Source organism: Hermetia illucens, chromosome 4 (genome assembly GCF_905115235.1).
Source record: "Hermetia illucens chromosome 4, iHerIll2.2.curated.20191125, whole genome shotgun sequence".
Taxonomy (NCBI): domain Eukaryota; kingdom Metazoa; phylum Arthropoda; class Insecta; order Diptera; family Stratiomyidae; genus Hermetia; species Hermetia illucens.
The window spans coordinates 62,065,122-62,085,180 of NC_051852.1; the positions used below are offsets into that span (position 1 = coordinate 62,065,122).

General features: G+C 44.8%; 1 protein-coding gene across 1 annotated transcript in view; it reads left to right on the plus strand.

Annotated features, from left to right (window-relative positions):
* Positions 1-20,059, plus strand: part of LOC119656154 (putative ATP-dependent RNA helicase DHX57) — a 119,767-nt gene that overhangs the window by 36,521 nt on the left and 63,187 nt on the right. The gene's annotated exons all lie outside the window — the stretch shown is intronic.

Here is a 20,059-nt window from a genome sequence, read left to right on the forward strand (position 1 = left end):
CGCCGGATATTAAGATACTGCACTGGTCTTTCCTATAATTGGAAAACCAAGAAGGTTGGAAAAAACGCCGAGGTATATCGACGCGCCAAGGTACAACCTCTTCGAGAATTCGTTCTCAACTTGGTGGAACGGTTCTTCGAAAGAACGGAGAACCATCCAAATCCACTAATCCGGCAACTCTACCAACAGGGTAGCACCTTCCCATTGGCCAACTATCTAAGGCCCTGCCAAATAGTGAGCGAAGCTCTTAAACCCGCCATCCTTTCCCTATATGATTCTCCCTGCCTGGTAGGGGTACATCGAGGCTAAGCACAAGACATGTAATGTGCTATTGTATATAGTAGGTTAAGTATTTATTGTTAGATTAAGTTAGATTAAGTTTAGACTTAGTTAGTTTTAAGTATTTTAAGTAAGTAAGTAATGCCTTCTGGCGCTTTTAGTGCAAGCGCAGTCTTGAAATAATCCAGAGCAGTTGAAAATAAATGTGAAGATCCATGTATTAAATCAATACAATTAACGTAAGAATTACACAGAAGGTCGGGTAGGCCAAACAATTGTAATAGCCACCCATTGGAATAAAGTTAAGTTAGTTAAGCTTAATATCTAAGCTAGAAAGTAATTAATAATGTATTAGAAGTAAGTCACTATCGTAAATAAAAAACTTAAAACTAAAACAGGTTTGTCAAGAACCGCGGAACTACTGACTGTATACATACTGCAGTTACTCATTGAGGCAAACCCTGACAAGCATCGCACCAGACCAAATTGGATGCTTCTCCACAACGGCGTTCTTTTTGAAAGAGGAATCAACGAACGTCTCAAATTGAAAATTTACTTAAGTTTCGTTCGTCCATTCACCTAATGGGTCTGAATGTTGGCGGATTATAAAAGGTAATGAACGGCGTCTTGTAATCATGGGGACGGGTGAAATTATTGCGTTAGACCAGTGGCGTAACACCACATGATCACATCCGACATGCGCAATCGATGTGGGGTTGCACCGATCGCAGAACAATTGCAAGAGACACCTCTTAACGATATGTATTGTAATTCGTACTAACGAAAACTCCCTCCCCGCCAGGATTAGTTTGAACATCGAAGTCGATGGGAAACGGTCAAACAGCCTGCTGAAACAATGATGGCTTTATACGTTGGATGGCGATTTAAGAGCCTCACGATTCCATCCAGATCAGGCCTTGAGCAGCACAAACTTGCGCAACCGATCAAGACGAGCCGACGCCGCTTCTGAGTGGGGCAAAGGCTGAGGAAGAAAAAGAAGATTAACTTTATTGGAAAAGATGTGTGAGGCCTAGATTTTGTAAAGATGCATAATCCTGTTTTTTTTCAGATTTTTCAGTTGGTCAGTTCTAAGTCACATTTCGAGCCCTTACTCCTCCCTGTTTCACCCAGCATCCAAAATTATATCAGCTTAAAAAAATGTTAATTGAGACCTTGCACTTGATTGTACATAACGATATTATGTAAAAACAAGTCGAAATACCCGAATCGCGGTCCTTCAGGTAAAAGGTTTTGCATTCATCTAATGTATTCATCTCTATGCGCGTTTTCCCATTGGTACATAGCTAAGAATATAAAATATTCCTTGATATTTTGCCAAACTACAAAATACACATATATGATATGTACAATCCATATCAAAGGTATGTATATGTAAATATTGTGTTCATGATATATAAGCAAACATTCCATCTAATTAATTTAGCGCATCTTGGGGGATTTCCACTTTACTCTCTTTTTAAGGTTTTGTGTGAAACAAAACCTTATTAGAATCGAGACGGTGTCTGTCTGTCCGTCTGTCTGTCTGTCTGTCTGTCTGTCTGTCTGTCTGTCTGTCTGTCTGTCTGTCTGTCTTTTTTTTTTTTTGTTGAGGAGGTGGAAATCTTCAAAAAGACACTGGTCTGGACACACCAGCGTGTGGGATTTTTACCCACTAAAACCACCCCCGACTCCCTCCCTGCCCCGCGGAACCACCAAGGTATTACATCACGGGGCGGAGTCAGCTCACTCTAGCTTTGTCACCTTTCTTCTATACGCGGCGCACGTGAGCGCGTTTCTCTCCTCTCCTCTGCTTTTCGCAGTTTATTTTGGATAGATGCGATCATGGAGTTTACCGCATCCCAATTCTCTTGATGTGCTAGCATTTTCGGCACCAGATTTTCTGGTACTAGCACCTCCCCTAGAGTCTCCTCTAGATTCCTCCTTTCTTCCACAAATCTCGGACAGTGGAAGAATACATGCTCTGGGTCCTCTGGGACTCCATTGCAATTTGGACAATCGGGTGAGGTCTCCAATTTAAACCTATGAAGGTATTGGAGATATCCTCCGTGCCCCGTGAGAAACTGGGTGAGATTATAATTAATCTCACCGTGTTGTCTCTCCAACCACTCCTTGATGGCAGGAATGAGCCTGTGCGTCCACCGGCCCTTTCCCGAGCGTTCCCACCGCTCTTGCCATCTATTTATGGATCTCTCCCTTTCAGTCTTCCTCGTCCGCGATGAGGAAGAGGTTGACTTTGCATTGTATATGTTCGCCATCTCATCTGCCAAGATGTCAATCGGCATCATTCCAGAGATGACGAATGCTGCATCATCTGAGACAGTCCTGAAGGCAGAGCATACTCTCAGGGCTGTCCTCCTGTAGACTGAACTCAGTTTGGTAGCGTTCCCTGACATCCACAACGCCTCCCTCCAAACTGGGGTCGCATAGAGCATGATCGAGGTCACCACCCTGGCTATAAGCAACCTAGAGGTATGCCGTGGCCCTCCAATGTTCGGCATCATTCTTGCCAGGGCCATACTTGCAGTGGATGATTTGTCGCAAACATACCGCACATGTTGCTTATAGCTAAGCTTCCTGTCTATCACCACTCCCAAGTATTTGATGGTCGGCTTGGAAGTGACGATATGACTCCCGATTCTAATACAGGCGTAATCTCTCTTCCGGCGCTTAGTGATGAGGACCGCTTCCGTTTTTTCCTCCGCAAGTGTCAGACCAGAGCTCTTTAGCCAACTTTTAACAGCACCGATTGCCTCACTTGAGTATAACTCAGCATCTTCAAGATGCTTTGCGACAACAACCAGCGCTATGTCGTCAGCGTAACCCACCACTGTGGCTTCCCCCGGAAGGGGAAGATTAAATACATCGTTGTACATGATGTTCCACAGTAGTGGGCCCAATACGGAGCCCTGCGGGACACCCGCGGAAACAACGTACTCCTGCGGTCCGTCATCGGTGTCATACCAGAGCCTCCTTTCAGTTAAATAACTATCGACGATAGCAGCGAGATAGGCGGGAATACCAACCTTCGCTAAAGATTTCCGTATTAGATTCCAATTGGCCGAATTGAATGCATTTTTCACATCCAGGGTTACTACCACGCAATATTTGCTGGTACTACCCTTTCCGTGAATTGCATCTTCGGCCAAGCCAGTAACCAATTTGATGGCATCAATGGTTGATCTGGCTTTACGGAACCCATACTGCCGATCCGAAAGGCCGCTTTGGCTCTCAACAACCGGGAGTAATCTATTGTAGATTACCCGCTCTAGCATTTTCCCCACCGTGTCCAGGAGACATATGGGTCGATATGACGACGGTTCACCTGGAGGTTTACCTGGTTTAGGCAGAAGTACCAACTTCTGCCGCTTCCATGCCATTGGAAATATCCCCTCGGACATGCACGCTTCGAACAACTCAGCGAACATGTCCGGTCTGGATTTCACGGCAAGCTTAAGGGCCTTATTCGGTACTCCGTCCAGGCCCGGCGCTTTGTTGTCTCCTATTCTACCGCAGATATCCAACAGCTCGTCTCTGGTGACTGGCGGAATTGCCGCCACATTCAGAGGTGGTTGGAATGTGTCGGTGCTCTCCTCTTGCTGAGGGAATAACCCCTGGATGATTTTTAGCAAGAGGGTGGGGCACGTGATCTGCGGAGATGAACGGCCTCTGAATCGTCCCATCACGATTCTGTAGGCATTCCCCCACGGGTTTATGTTCGCTTCTGAGCAGAGCTCCTTAAAGCACTCCCTCTTGCTTCGCTGGATGGCGAGCTTGAGGTTTTTGCGGGCTGCCTTATAGGCGCGCTCCTTTTGTCCCTGTTCGACTCTACCTACCGCCCTCTGAGCCACTCTTCTGGCTCGGTGGCAGGCTGATCGAAGGCCGGTCAGTTCATCATTCCACCAGTAGTTTGGTCTTCTACTGGGGAATGAACACCTTCTAGGCATGGACGCGTCACACGCTTTGGCAATGCATTGAGCCAGATGGACGGCTCTTTCCGTAGAGGTGCCTGCTTTATCAGGCTGATCTAACCACACCTCTATGAAGGTCTCCTCATCCAAAGATTTTGCAGACCAACCTGAAATCTTTCTCGGTTTCGGGCATGATAGCTCTTTGGCCTGTGGCTCGACACATGTCTCAAAGAGGATTGCCTGGTGATCGCTGTGGGTGTAGCGTTCACTGACGCACCAGGACATACCACGCGCCAGCGAAGGGCTGACAAAGGTCAGGTCTACAACCGAGCCTGACCCCCCTTTCTGGAAGGTGTTTACAGCACCTTCGTTGGCCAGAACCATGTCCATCTGCGCAAAAGCTTCTAATAAACTGCGCCCCCTAGCATTTGATTCCCTACTACCCCACTCTAGGGCCCAAGCATTGAAATCACCAGCAATCACCTTTGGACTTCGTCCCTTCGCGTCGAGAACAAGATTATCAAGCATTTGCTCGAATTCAGACAGTGTCAAACTTGGCGGGGCGTAGCAGCTGTATACATATACACCACTTATTTTCGCCCACACGAAGCCACTGCCTGCTTGACTTGCAGTACATTGTATGGCCTGTCGACCGCAAGCCCATATCGCCGCTCCCCCAGTCGAATCTTTGACCCATATGCCACCGTGACGGTGTCTATACGGTTCGCTTATAATGGCGATTTCCATCTCAGATTCGAACGTGGCCTGCTCAAGTAAATCCTGAGCGACCCTGCAATGATTGAGGTTTATTTGGAATAAACCTCATTTTCTCATTGCAGTGAGCGCCTTCCTAAATTCCGGACATTTACCACTTCCGGCAATATGCCGGTTATCTTGTCCCTCTTTTACTTCGCACAATAGGCATTTGGGGTCCCTATTGCACTCTCTGGCAATATGACCTTTCTCCCCACACCTTCTGCATCGATCGGATCGATCAATGCTGCTGGTGCATGCCTTCGCGAAGTGCCCAAACATAAGGCATTTAAAGCACCTCTTCAGTGAAATTTGTTCCCTTAGACGGCAAACAACCCATCCAATCCGAACCCTTCCGGCAGCCAACAACATCTGTGCTGCCTCCGCTGGTACTCGTATTGTAGCCGTTTGAGTACCACCATAGGCTTTTCGCAAGCCCACAACTGACTCCTCGGTGAGTTCTTTCAACTTGAATTGCTCCTTCAGAGCAGTACAAATTTCTTCTTTCGATGTTACCTCATCGAGATCCTTGCACTGAATATAGATCTCATGTTTTTGGGCACGCACTGCGGCATTCTCCCCAAGTGAGTTTTTCACTTGAGTGCGAAAGTCATCAGTTTTGCCCACGCTGGATCTTTTCAGCTCGAACATGAGATCCCCTTTCTGGGTTCTTCGGATTCGGTTTACATTTCCGCTCAGATCTTTCAGGTCGGGATCCGCTTTGACCTTTTTGAGTATCTCCGCGTAGGACAGATTGCCCTTACTGGAGATAACAATTACATCTGGACGAGTTCGCACTTTTGCTTTTCGTTCCGCTTTTTTGTTGGTAACTTTAGTCCATCCATCGTTTTCGCTGGTCTTGGGCTTCGCAACGCTGGTCGAGTTTCCTAGATTCGCTGTACGGTTTCCTCCTTCTGGCCTGTTGGTGTTGGTTTTCAGGATGTCCTGTCCTCCTTTTTTTCTCTTAGGCGCCTGCTGATTATTTACAGGATCCCCCTCTTTTTCACGTACTCGCTTATTTCGCTGGAATTGGATGGTAGTACTGTTAGGCGTCACTTGGGTCGCTTGTGATACTGTTGGCACAGCGGGGTTCGGCGTGTCCTTATTATTCTTTTCCTCCTGTGATCTATTGTAGAGCACTCTAATAGCCCTCACCATATTCTTTATGGCTTGGTGCACGTTGTGCTTGTCCTTGATAAACTCGGACAGCTCAACTATTTTTGCCCCAAGCTGGGTGAAGGGTAATTCCTCCAGATCCTCTGTCTGTCTGTCTGTCTGTCACACCCGATTTATTCGGAAACGGCTGGACCCATTGTCACGAAAATTGGTGAGAGTATGTAATGTGGTGTTCCCTTTACATGCAGTAAGTGGCGCCATTTTCTGTTAAGTTTAAGGGGGGGCTCCCCATACATGTGAATGGAGGGTGCAAATTTTTTTTTCACAGAATGTAGCCATATGGGGTATCAAATGAAAGGTCTCAATTAGTGCTTTTCGAAACTGGTTCAATATTTGATATTGGGTGAAACATAGGGGAGTGAGGGCTCAAAATATGACCCCCAAAAAGTGTAACAGGTCTCGTTCTCAGAACCTATCCAACCGAAAAATCTGAAAAAAATCGCAGTGGTGCAGCTCTACGAAATCTAGGCCTCAAAATATATCCGGTTCCGATATCTGCACAAATAAAGTTAATAATAGTATATTTCCACATTTCAGAAATTTACCCGGCACCTCCCTTATGTTCATCCCAGAAGTACAAAATTTGACACGGATGTAGTGAAGATCGTAATGCATAGTTTGGTAAAGTTTGAAGAAAATCCAACAATTACTAACAAAGTTATAGGGGGTGAAACTTTACAATTTTTTGTGAATTTCGTGCACTCTACAACCAGCATGACGTCATCATCACATATCAATTCGTCAATATCACAACGAAATGAGTTCTTATGAATGGGGTCGCAAAGAATTATTTTGTTTTAGTTTTTTAGTTATTTGTCAACCAGACATGTGTTTATGTAGATATATAATATATGCGTGCTAATGAACTTTGCGGGTAGTGCCTAATTCAAATAGATATAAGAAGTAAATCGGAAATATGAGTACGATCCATTTATATACGTGCGTATATGTGGCGTATATAGGCAGTTTGTTTGTTTAGGGTGAGCGTAATAGCTATGGCTGTAATATGTACGTATGTCTCGTAGTTTGGAAAAATATGAAGTATTATGTTGGATTTGTAGCTATATGCGGATAGACAAATGTGCGTTGAATTTTTTTGCATAAGATGAACACAAAACCTTTATGCCCGAAGCGCGAGCTTCCGGTATTCCGACTTGTTTTTTTTTTTTTTTTTTTGAGGAGGTGGAAATCTTCAAAAGACACTGGTCTGGACACACCAGCGTGTGGGATTTTTACCCACTAAAACCACCCCCGACTCCCTCCCTGCCCCGCGGAACCACCATAAAGTATTACATCACGGGGCGGAGTCAGCTCACTCTAGCTTAATCCCATTTCTTCTATACGCGGCGCACGTGACCGCGTTTTTCTCCTTTCCTCTGCCTTTCGCAATTTATCTTGAATTGATGCGATCATGGAGTTGACCGCATCCCAACTCTTGATGTGCTAGCATTTTCGGCACCAGATTTTCTGGTACCAGCACCTCTCCTAGAGTCTCCTCTAGGTTCCTCCTTTCTTCCACAAATCTCGGACAGTGGAAGAATACATGCTCTGGGTCCTCTGGGACTCCATCGCAATTTGGACAGTCGGGTGAGGTCTCCAATTTAAACCTGTGAAGGTATTGGAGATATCCTCCATGTCCCGTGAGAAACTGGGTGAGATTATAATTAATCTCACCGTGTCGTCTCTCCAACCACTCCTTGATGGCAGGAATGAGCCTGTGAGTCCACCGACCCTTTCCCGAGCGTTCCCACCGCTCTTGCCATCTATTTATGGATCTCTCCCTCTCAGCGTTCTTCGTCTGCAATAAGGGAGAGATTGGCTTCGCATGGTATATATTCGCCATCTCATCTGCCAAGATGTCAATGGGCATCATTCCAGAGATGACGAATGCTGCATCATCTGAGACAGTCCTGAAGGCAGAGCATACCCTCAGAGCTGTCCTCCTGTAGACTGCATTCAGTTTGCTAGTGTTAACTGACATCCGCAACGCCTCGCTCCAAACTGGGGTCGCATAGAGCATGATTGAGGTCACCACCCTGGCTATAAGCAACCTAGAGGTATGCCGTGGCCCTCCCACGTTCGGCATCATCCTGGCCAGGGCCATACTAGCTTTGGATGATTTATCACAAACATACTGTACGTGTTGCTTATAGCTGAGCTTCCTGTCTATCACCACCCCCAAGTATTTGATGGTCGGCTTGGAAGTGATGATATGATTCCCGACTCTAACACAGGCGTCATTTCTTTTCCGGCGCTTCGTGATGAGGACCGCTTCCGTTTTTTCCTCTGCAAGCGTCAGACCAGAGCTCTCCAACCAGCATTTGACAGCACTGATTGCCTCGCTTGAGTATAACTCAGCATCTTCAAGATGCTTTGCGACAACAACCAGTGCAATGTCGTCAGCGTAACCCACGACTGTGGCTTCCTCCGGAAGGGGAAGATTAAGTACATCGTTGTACATGATGTTCCACAGTAGTGGGCCCAATACGGAGCCCTGCGGGACACCCGCGGAAACGACGTACTCCTGCGGTCCGTCATCAGTGTCGTACCAGAGCCTTCTTTCAGTTAAATAACTATCGACAATTGCGGCGAGGTAGGCGGGAATACCAACCTTCGCTAGGGATTTCCGGATTAGATTCCAATTGGCCGAATAGAATGCATTTTTCACGTCCAGGGTTACTACCACGCAATATTTGCTGGTACTACCCTTTCCGTGGATTGCATCTTCGGCCAAGCCAGTAACCAATTTTATGGCATCAATGGTTGATCTGGCTTTACGGAACCCATACTGCCGATCTGAAAGGCCGCCTTGGCTCTCAACTACTGGGAGTAATCTATTATAGATTACCCGCTCTAGCATTTTCCCCACCGTGTCCAAAAGACATATGGGTCGGTATGAGGATGGTTCACCTGGTGGTTTACCAGGCTTAGGCAGAAGCACCAACTTCTGCCGCTTCCATACCGCTGGAAATATTCCCTCGGACATGCACGCTTCGAACAACTCAGCAAACATGTCCGGCCTGGATTTCACGGCAAGCTTAAGGGCCTTATTCGGTACTCCGTCCAGACCCGGTGCTTTATTGTCTCCTATTCTGCCGCAGATCTCCAGGAGCTCCTCTCTGGTGACTGGCGGGATTGCCGTCACATTCAGAGGTGGTTGGAATGTGTCGGTGTTCTCCTCTTGCTGGGGGAATAACCCCTGGATGATTTTCAACAAGAGGGCGGGGCACGTGATCTGCGGAGACGAACGGCCTCTAAATCGTCCCATCACGATTCCATAAGCTCTCCCCCACGGATTTACGTCCGCTTCTGAGCAGAGCTCCCTAAAGCATTTCCTCTTGCTTCGCTGGATGGCGAGCTTGAGGGTTTTGCGGGCTGCCTTGTAGGCGCACTCTTTCTGCCCTTGATCGACTCTACCTACCGCCCTCTGAGCCGCTCTTCTCGCTCGGTGGCAGGCTAATCGAAGGCCGGTCAGTTCATCATTCCACCAGTAGTTTGGTCTTCTACGGGGGAATGCGCACCTCCTAGGCATGGACGCGTCACATGCTTTGGCGATGCATTGAGCCAGATGGACAGCTCTTTCCGTAGAGGCGCCTGCTATATCAGGTTGATCCAACCACACCTCTAAGAAGCTCTGCTCATCCAAAGATTTTGCAGACCAGCCTGAAATCTTTTTCGGTTTCGGGCATGATAGCTCTTTGCCCTGAGGTTCGACACATGTCTCAAAGAAAACTGCCTGGTGATCGCTGTGGGTGTAGCGTTCGCTGACGCACCAGGACATACCACGCGCCAGCGAAGGGCTGACAAAAGTCAGGTCTACAACCGAGCCTGATCCCCCTTTCTGGAAGGTGTTTACAGCACCTTCGTTAGCCAAAACTATGTCCATCTGCGCAAAAGCTTCTAATAAACTGCGCCCCCTAGCATTTGATTCCCTACTACCCCACTCTAGGGCCCAAGCATTGAAATCACCAGCAATCACCTTTGAACTTCGTCCCTTCGCGTCGAGAACAAGATTATCAAGCATTTGCTCGAATTCAGACAGTGTCAAACTTGGCGGGGCGTAGCAGCTGTATACATATACACCACTTATTTTCGCCCACACGAAGCCACTGGCTGCCTGACTTGCTGTACATTGTATGGCCTGTCGACCGCAAGCCCATATCGCCGCTCCACCAGTCGAATCTTTGACCCATACGCCACCGTGACGGTGTCTATACGGTTCGCTTATGATGGCGATTTCCATCTCAGATTCGAACGTGGCCTGCTCAAGTAAATCCTGAGCGACCCTGCAATGATTCAGGTTTATTTGAATAAATCTCATTTTCTCATTGCAGTGAGCGCCTTCCTAAATTCCGGACATTTGCCACTCCCGGCAATATGCCGGTTATCCTGTCCCTCTTTTACTGCGCACAATAGGCACTTGGGGTCCCTATTGCACTCTCTGGCAATATGGCCTTTCTCCCCACACCTTCTGCATCGATCGGATCGATCAATGCTGCTGGTGCATGCCTTCGCGAAGTGTCCAAACATGAGGCATTTAAAGCACCTCTTCAGTGAAATTTGTTCCCTTAAACGGCAGACAACCCATCCAATCCGAACCCTTCCGGCAGCCAATAACACCTGTGCTGCCTCCGCTGGTACTCGTATTGTGGCTGTTTGAGTACCACCATAGGCTTTTCGTAAGCCCACAATAGACTCCTCGGTGAGTTCTTTCAACGTGAATTGCTCCTTCAGAGCAATACAAATTTCTTCTTTCGATGTTACTTCATCGAGATCCTTACATTGAAGGTAGATCTCATGTTTTTGGGCACGTACTGCGGCATTCTCCCCAAGTGAGTTTTTCACTTGAGTGCGAAAGTCATCAGTTTTGCCCACGCTGGATCTTTTCAGCTCGAACATGAGATCCCCTTTCTGGGTTCTTCGGATTCGGTTTACATTTCCGCTCAGATCTTTTAGGTCGGGATCCGCTTTGACCTTTTTGAGTATCTCCGCGTAGGACAGATTGCCCTTACTGGAGATAACAATTACATCTGGACGAGTTCGCACTTTTGCCTTTCGTTCCGCTTTTTTGTTGGTAACTTTAGTCCATCCATCGTTTTCGCTGGTCTTAGGCTTCGCAACGCTGGTCGAGTTTCCTAGATTCGCTGTACGGTTTCCTCCTTCTGACCTGTTGGTGTTGGTTTTCCGGATGTCCTGTCCGCCTTTTTTTCTTTTAGGCGCCTGCTGATTACTTAAAGGATCCCCCTCTTTTTCACGTACTCGCTTATTTCGCTGGGATTCGATGGTAGTACGGTTAGGCGTCACTTGGGTCGCTTGTGATACTGTTGGCACAGCGGGGTTCGGCGTGTTCTTATTATTCTTTTCCTCCATCTGTGATCTATTGTAGAGAACTCTAATAGCCCTCACCATATTCTTTATGGCTTGGTGCACGTTGTGCTTGTCCTTGATAAACTCGGACAGCTCAACTATTTTTGCCCCAAGCTGGGTGAAGGGTAATTCCTCCGGATCGGGACTCTGCTCCCTATAAGTCCCGGCAGGGTTACTCCTTTTACATGGTCCTTCACTTTTGGCCTGTACTTTATCCTTCATCGTCTTTGGCATTGGTGGAGATCTCAAAGTTGATGAGCTTCTTTTGAATGGATCTCTTCCTTGTTCCTGGAGCACCTCCTGCTGTCGAGCATCTTGAACATGTGCGGTGGGTGTTGTCACGGTTTTTGTTGTCCAAAAAGCTGCTTTTAGTTCATCTTTGTTTGGTCTTGTTATTGGTGTTCTCGGTAAAGTCGTACTTCGCTTGAATACTTCCTTCTCCAGATCCAAATCACTTGTAGCATTATATGCCAAGGTGGCCAAGTTGTCCACCACCGAGGCACTGCGGTCGAGGGATATCGACGACCGGGAGCCCGCTTGCTCACTCCCAAAAGCCGCCGGTACTGGGGTTCCGAGCCCCTGCACCGTAAGTTTCCTCCTTCTCTCGTCTTCCATGGTGGTTTTATGTTCTGGGTATCCTTCCCATAGCCATTTTGGTCCGCGCACCAGAGATGAGCAAACACTAGCCCATGCACAATCAAAAAAGAAAAGTGCATGAACACATATTTACACATCAATAGGTATGCCCCTATCCGCCAGCTGGGGTCGCGCCTGATGGGAGATCTGGCCACTCCTCACAGGCCACTTTACTCTCTGCACGAGAGCATATGCCACATACATACACAAATTGAACACTATACATACACACATACCATTGCTGATGTTGAATGGTCTCGAGAGTGATCCTGCTGCTTTTATCTGAACTCGCACATTAGTCAGGGTCAGCCTAGTCAGTCTTATTAATTTCGTCGGGATACCCAATTCTCTCATGGCCATGTACACATACGTGTCACCAGTAATTCACATTGACATTCAAATAACTAATATAATAAATAACTAACGAATATACCCCACGGACCCCGCCGTTCAAAAAGTTCACTTTATATGATGATGACGTCATAGCCGTCTTGAACTGAAGTGCAGAAATTTAACTTTCAATAAATTTGTTAGTGATAGCTTGATTGCGTTCAAACTTTCAAGAATTATGTCCTATATTATCGCCTATACTATTACTAAATTTTATACTTTCAGAATGAACATAAGGGGGCCTTTCGGGTAAATTTCTAAAACATGGTAATATACTACTATTAACTTTATTTGTGCAATCATTGGAACGGGATGTATCATATTTTGCGATTTTTTATAGGCACATCGCCGTGATTTTTTTCAGATTTTCAGATCTGCTTCACTTTTTGGGGGGTCACATTGTGAGCCCTCAATGCCCTATGTTCTACCTAATATCAAAACAAAGGTTTTCAGGCCCTTTGATTTGATATCCCACACGACCATATCCTGCTAAAAAAAATTGGTGATGTATTTTGGAACTGAAATGTTAAATAAGCGAGGAGAATGTGTATTTTTCCAAATTTCTCCCCTCAAAAATGGCTTTCAAATCGTATCATTTGCATCATAATTTTCGACCTATTTTCCTTCGTACACCAAATTCATTTGCTCTTCTGTCGAGATTTACGAAAATCTCCTTTGCTGCTGTAAAAAATTTCGCGTGACATTTATATCGCCCGCATATACGACGATTCAGCAGGAATATAAAGCAGCCTATATTTTCCGGTCGCAGGCAAATTTCGTATAACCTGCAACCGATACTATATTGAACAATAGTGGTGCCAGATCATCTCCATTTACGTGTAATGCATCTGTCAAGCTATTGTTGATTCTTACCTGCCCTGTTGACTGATACATTGTCATTCTCATAAGGTTTACCAGTGTTAATAGGACATTTGTAGAGAACCGACGTGTCTACAAATTGATATTATTAATAAAAATAATTTAAAATTGAAATTAAATTAGCTTTCATCAAGAATATAAAAAGATACTTATATTACTTAATTAATAATATATAATTTAAAACTTAATTAAAACTAATTTACCTTTGATTTGTTATCTAAGTTATTTTTCCTTAAAAAGTTTTGAGAAAAAATTCGTTTTTTTTTGGCTTGGCGGGAATGAGCGGCGAGCCGCCGGCGGGTGGCGGACCAGACCGGCCCCCCACCATAAGGCCTAGGGGCACTCGGATCGGTCGTGGAGTCCGCAACGAGGAGGATCCAGACTTGAAAATAGTCAAAGTGAGGATAGCCAATCTTGAAAGAAGAAATGGCGAGCTGGCGAAGACACTCGAAGATTTGAAAAATCAAATGACAATATTGATAAAAAAAATGGAAAGCTTACAAAGCAGCTAATGGCTGGGGAGGCGGGCCCGCCGTCTCTAAAGGTAGCCAGAAAAAAGGTTAAGCTTTCTTCGACTACTTTTGCAGTCATGGAGGAACCGGGCTGCCAAGTTTTCGACAGCGAATCTGCCCGTATGGAGGACCTAGAGAGCAGTAAAGCAGACGATACGAGAGTCAGCGACAACGGTGGCGATGGAAATGTCCCAGAAGAGGGTGCTAACCGGCAAGTTGCAGTAGTGAAGTTGGAAAATTGGGTGAGTTTTTGGTCTACGTTTCCAAAAAATTAAAGAACAAAAACAAAACTCAAGAAAAAATGTTAAATAATGTAAAAAATAATGCAAGTACGAGTGAAAATTTAAAAAATAATGCAGTACGAGTAAAAATTTAAAAAATGGTCCAGGAAAGGGTGCCCCCCATTAATGTTTATAAATTAGGTGAGAGATTTAGCCACTCTACTTAATAGGAGCCCGGGGCTCTCAAATTTTGTTATTAAAAAGACGGGGGCCGAGAGAGCCCAAGTCAAATGTAATAAAATTGCAGATTACAAAAAAGCACGGGAAGTCCTCCAGCGAGTGAAGGCTCCGCACTTCACCTACACTCCAAAGGAAGAGAAGGTGCAAACCTTCCTTCTGAAAGACTTGGATGCGGAGGAAGAACCCGATGAGGTGCTCAAAATGCTCCGGGAGACGGGAACTGAGGTCCAGTTCCTCTCAGTGTCACGGTTTAGTACGGGGAGATCCGTTTTGGAAAAACGAATCCTGCCGCACTTCCTCGTGCAGATAAGCCCGGAGAGCCGGGGAAGCGATCTGATCGGCATCAGGTCGCTTAATTACCAGGCCATTCGTTTTGAGCGCCTGCTAAGGGGCGAAATAGTGTCGAAGATGCCAGCACTATGGTCACTCGGCAGTGAACTGTCAAATGACCTTACGATGTGTAAAGTGCGGGAAAGACCATACCGCAGCTGAATGTTCGCTGACTGAAGCAGATGGCAAGGAAACAACTTTCTGTGTTAACTGCGGAAGCGGAGGCCATCCGGCTTCGTACCGTGGATGTCCTGCATACCGCAATGTTAAGGTCAGAAGGCAGCAGGCACCGAGATCAGCCCAAAGAACGAAGGTGTCAGCGGTCCCTTCGGTACCAATCGCCTCGGGGATCCCATTTGCAGAAGTAGTTCGACAAGGTGGAGCTAAGAAGCCCCAACAAGATGCAAGTGGCGGGAAGAACACTATCCTCAATAAAATACTAACCATGTGTGAAAACATGCAGCATACGCTACACGTACACAATACAAAAATAAATAGCATAACAGAATATTTACACAAACAGCATGCCCGCTGCTAGGTCTGCAGTCACAGCGGTACCACTGGATGGTCTCCGGATCATCGCGATTAATGTGAATTCCATCGTAGGAATCCATCGAAGAGCGGAGCTCCTTGATTTCGCTGCCAGACAACAGCCTGACATAGTCTTGATTTCAGAAACCCACCTCAATCCGAGGCATTCGATAACATTCAAGGATTTTGAATTCGTGAGGAACGATAGAGGAAATTGTGATGGGGGAGGTGGTACCGGAAAACTTGTGGGTCGCCATTATCGTTTCAGGCATATTAATAGGCCTGAATTTGAAACCTTTGAGTGTATCGAAGTCTCATGTATTCTTTTTTCACTGCGTAGAGGAGGGAATTTATACATTCTGTCAGTCTATGCAGTGGGAAACTACCGAGCCAAGTTCAAGGAGGAATTCCATTCTCTGTTCACGGTGCTCGAACTGAATAGGCTGCATAATTACTATATTATAGCTGGCGACTTGAATGCTAATCATACCTCGTGGCTAAACGCCACAAACAATCCCAGAGGGGTATTCCTCAAATCTTGGATAGAGCAATACCAGATAGAGTATAAATGCGAATTATATGGGTCGGAGAGTCCAACCTGGCCCAAGGCAAATTTCTATCTGGATTTGTACACTGCTGACGCGCGCTTGAACTTTAATTTTAGGAATCCTCAACGGAAACTACAGACTCTTCCTTACGATAGCGACCATAACGCTATTCTTATTGAAGTTCTGTTTGATGGACGAAGAGTTCGCCTTCTGCCGATGGACAGTGGCGTCCACAGGCTGAACTTTAAACAAACAAATTGGAAGAAATTCCAAGAGAGGTTTATTCGTTGATATCGAGAGGAATGCCCACCTCTTGATGGGGAAAACGATAGTACAATTGCACCAGGTGACAGGAACTTGAGCAACGAGGAAATACTTCAGTATCTTCTCAAGCTGGAGAACTTGACGCTGGAAACAATTGAACAAGTCGTCCAAGTCGTGAAACTGCAGCCATAAAACGGTTGAAAAAAGTGAAAAGCCTTCTGCTCACTTACGTCAACAAAATCTATCGGAGATATGGGGACTATCATCATCCCATATTGGTTGAGTTCAAATCACTTCCAAAGATCGCGCGGGATCTTATCCGTCAACATTACGTAAATGAAGTGAACTTCCAATGGCGGCAGAAGTTAAAGGGTATTTCACCAAGCGATCCAGATTCCATGTTTACTAAGATAAATACGTTATTCCGGAAGAAATCACGAATAACTGTACCGAGAATTAAAGTCGGTGGCAGCGAGATACAATACCTTATTGACTGAGGTATAGACACGAATAGTGTAACTGCTGATGCGCAAGGCAATTACATCGTGATGGATGATGCTCTGAAACTCGAACTTATAAGGGAGCACTTTGAATCGGTGCATCGGCCCAGAACGGACTTAGGGCCAACGCGACTCTCGGAAATTGTAGAACGAGATGTCCACAATTTCAAATATAGCCTGAACGGCACCACAGTTCTCCAATTAAGCTCTGCGTTGCAGGCGGATCTCATACCGAGTGATAATCTGCTTGATTACTTTGTCTCATGTGTAGAGTTAACTTCCATATTCAGAAGAGTAAACAATAAGAGATCATCCGGTATGGATGGCATTCCCAACGTGGTCCTCAGGCATTTACCAGACATTGCCATTTGTAATTATTGCATTTTGTTCAATAATTTATTGAACAATTCCTTCTTTCCAGGACAATGGAAGAAAGCCCGAGTATTCCTGATTTTAAAGAGAGGGAAGGATTCATCCAGCCCACAAAGCTACCGCCCAATCAGTTTGCTGCCTAACATCAGCAAGATGTTTGAGGTTTTGGTATTGAAAGCCTTGAACGGGCATATCAAGAAGAAGGAATTATTGCCGAACGCGCAATTCGGATTTCGATCTGGACATTCGACAATACATGCAATAACGAAGGTAACGTCTGATATTTGCTGGCGGATAGACATGGAGAAAGCCTTTGATACCATCTGGTTGGATGGACTGATTTTCAGGCTCCTGAAGAATGAGTTTCCCAGCCACCTCGTAGCGATGATGTGTAGTATGCTGTATGGCAAGTGCTTTGTCATTACGGAGGGAAATTTCACTACTAGCAGAGAATTTCATGTTCTGAATGGATTACAGCAAGGGACAGTGACTGCGCCTACAGCTTTTGCGGTATTTGCCGGCGAACTACTCAATTCTTTCGATTTTAATAAATCTCCTAAAAGGTCGTTGGTTGCCTTTGCTGACGATCTGATAGCCTACACAGCGCACAAGAAGGTAACTGAGGTGCAAGTTGAAATTCAGAAGATGTTCAATGATATTAAGTTCTTCTCGAACAGTTGGCGGATGAAAATCAATGCGCAAAAGTGTGAAACGATTCTGTTTCGAAATTCCTTGGTGTATGCCAGTAGGAACTTGAAAAGGAATTGGAGGGATTTCCACATTGTCGCGAACGAGGATAGTTCTGAGCGCATTCTTCATAAGAAGTGCGTTAGATACCTGGGTGTGCGTCTTGACGAGCGTCTCCAATTTAACGAGCACGTTAAAGTCGCGCTAGAAAGCGCTCGCAAGGCATTCATGTCCCTTCGAAGACTCTTTTATGCTCCACATCTTAGCCGGAAGGTTAAAATTATTTGTTATCTTACTTTGGTTAGACTGGTGCTCACCTACGGGTGTGCTATCTGGTTTAATTTGAGTGCTAGCCAAATGGAGAAAATAAGGATCTTTGAAAGGAAATGATTGCGTGCTTGCACGGGGCTTATTAGAGACTGCTTCGTCAAACTATGAGCACTATGTAACTAATAAAGTGATGTATGCAGCTGCTGCTGTGCCAAGAATCGACACAGTTATCGCCATATTGATTCGGAATCATATAGTGCGATCTACTTCGCATGGTGAGAACCCTTGGGTTTCGCAGCCGTTCTACCCAAATGATGGGTATTTCGAGAAAACTCTCACGACAGGCTTCATTCCTCCCGAAGCGTTCGTGTATCTTGACAGCAATGGCCTAATTCTTGATTGTGCCGGTGATGCGGTCATGTATCATATACATAGACGGGCCACGGATAAAAGGATAGAATAACCCCCGAATTTGATAGTGGGGGGCTCCGGGATTCGACTGGAGATACTCCAGAGCGAGAGCAATTGATATTAAGCGAGATGAAAAAGAGAAATCCTGGTACTGGTGGCTGCGGGATGCCGGTTAGCGGTGGCCGTGCTCAGTTCTGCCATTTTTTTCCTGGCGGGGCTTTGTAAATATGCACATATTGAACGGGTGCTGATTTTGCCTCCAGTTGTATAATAACTTATACATACATACGTTATTATTCTTTGTTTCTTTGTAAATATTACAACTGTTATTATTACCTTTTCTATTGTATTGTTATTGTAAAAAAATAAAAAAAATATATACATAATATAAAATATATAATTATGATAGTTTTAAGCACAATAATTTAAGTTAAAAGTATCTTTTGAAGCGATAAAACATTTATTACTATTATTACTTTTATATTTCACAGACAGAATTCACTTGGTCTTAGTGGCAATAAGACCAAGTGAATTCTGTCGGGTTTTTGACCATTTCCCGACAACTTATTGTAAAATTAGATTTTTACTTCTTACTGTTTCTCTTCTCTGCCTGGAAATTGTTATTCGAAAACTTTGAGAGCCCACAGTGGCAATCAGATTTAAGTTATTTTTGTTATTTTAAAAGATTGTTTTTTATTGTTCATTTTTCCAATCTATATACTATTGTTACCTATTTCTTAAAAATAAAAATGATTTTAAAAACAAAACCAGTGTTAATAGAACTTCCAAGTTAAGCGTCCGTTTGTACAATACATGTCGGTCAATATTGTCGCCTGCTTGAAGGCAACGATTCATTGATGACGGTGATGTTGAACTCTTAGCATTTTCTGGCACCTTCCAGTTCGAAAAAATCCTTGACATTCACCAATCATCTTATCGACGTACAGTCTATTTCTATTCTCTAGTTTGTTTTTGAAGATTTTGTAGGAAATGAAGTACTAAGCCGCCTCTGTAATTTTCACGTGTCAATTTGCACCTTTTTGTGGGTAGGACTTATCATACTTTTTGACCACTCTTTCGGAATTTATTCTCGGTTCCGCATGGAGAGAACCAAATTATTAATAGCTTTCATGGTCCAAAGACCGCATGATTTGATTATATTAACGGGGATGTCATCTGAGTCCGTTGCCATATTCCTTTTTAAGGTTTTAATCAAATCGGTTCATTGTGCATGCAGTGAGTTATATCGATGTACGTTGATTGTAAAGCGGGGTTCCCATACATGTAAAAAAAGGCGCACAATTTTTTAATCGAATATAGTCGTGTGGGAATTCAAATGAATTAGTACTTACCAAAGCTGGCAACAGATCTAAGGTTTGATCCAAAGGGGAAATTCCTCTGAAGTTCATTCTAGAATCATCAAGTTTTGCAGTAATATAGGCTATATTATAGAGCATGACACTTCTTTGGTGGAAATCGCACTATTACTTGCAAAGTTATAATAGGTCAAATTTGCTTATTTTGTGGAAATTTACTGTAATCCGAGAAACTAAATATCAGTTTCACAATAAAGTAAGTAGTGTGGGGTAGTAAATACATATATATATATTACAAGCTAAGTCCAAACAGAACAGTTAGTACAACCAAATGTTCTTACACCAAAAATACACAAAGCCTTTCATGTCTAAAGCGTTGGGCTTCCAGTTTGGTACTGAGACCTCTTTGGTATTTGATAACGGTTAAATTTTCCCATTATACCATAGT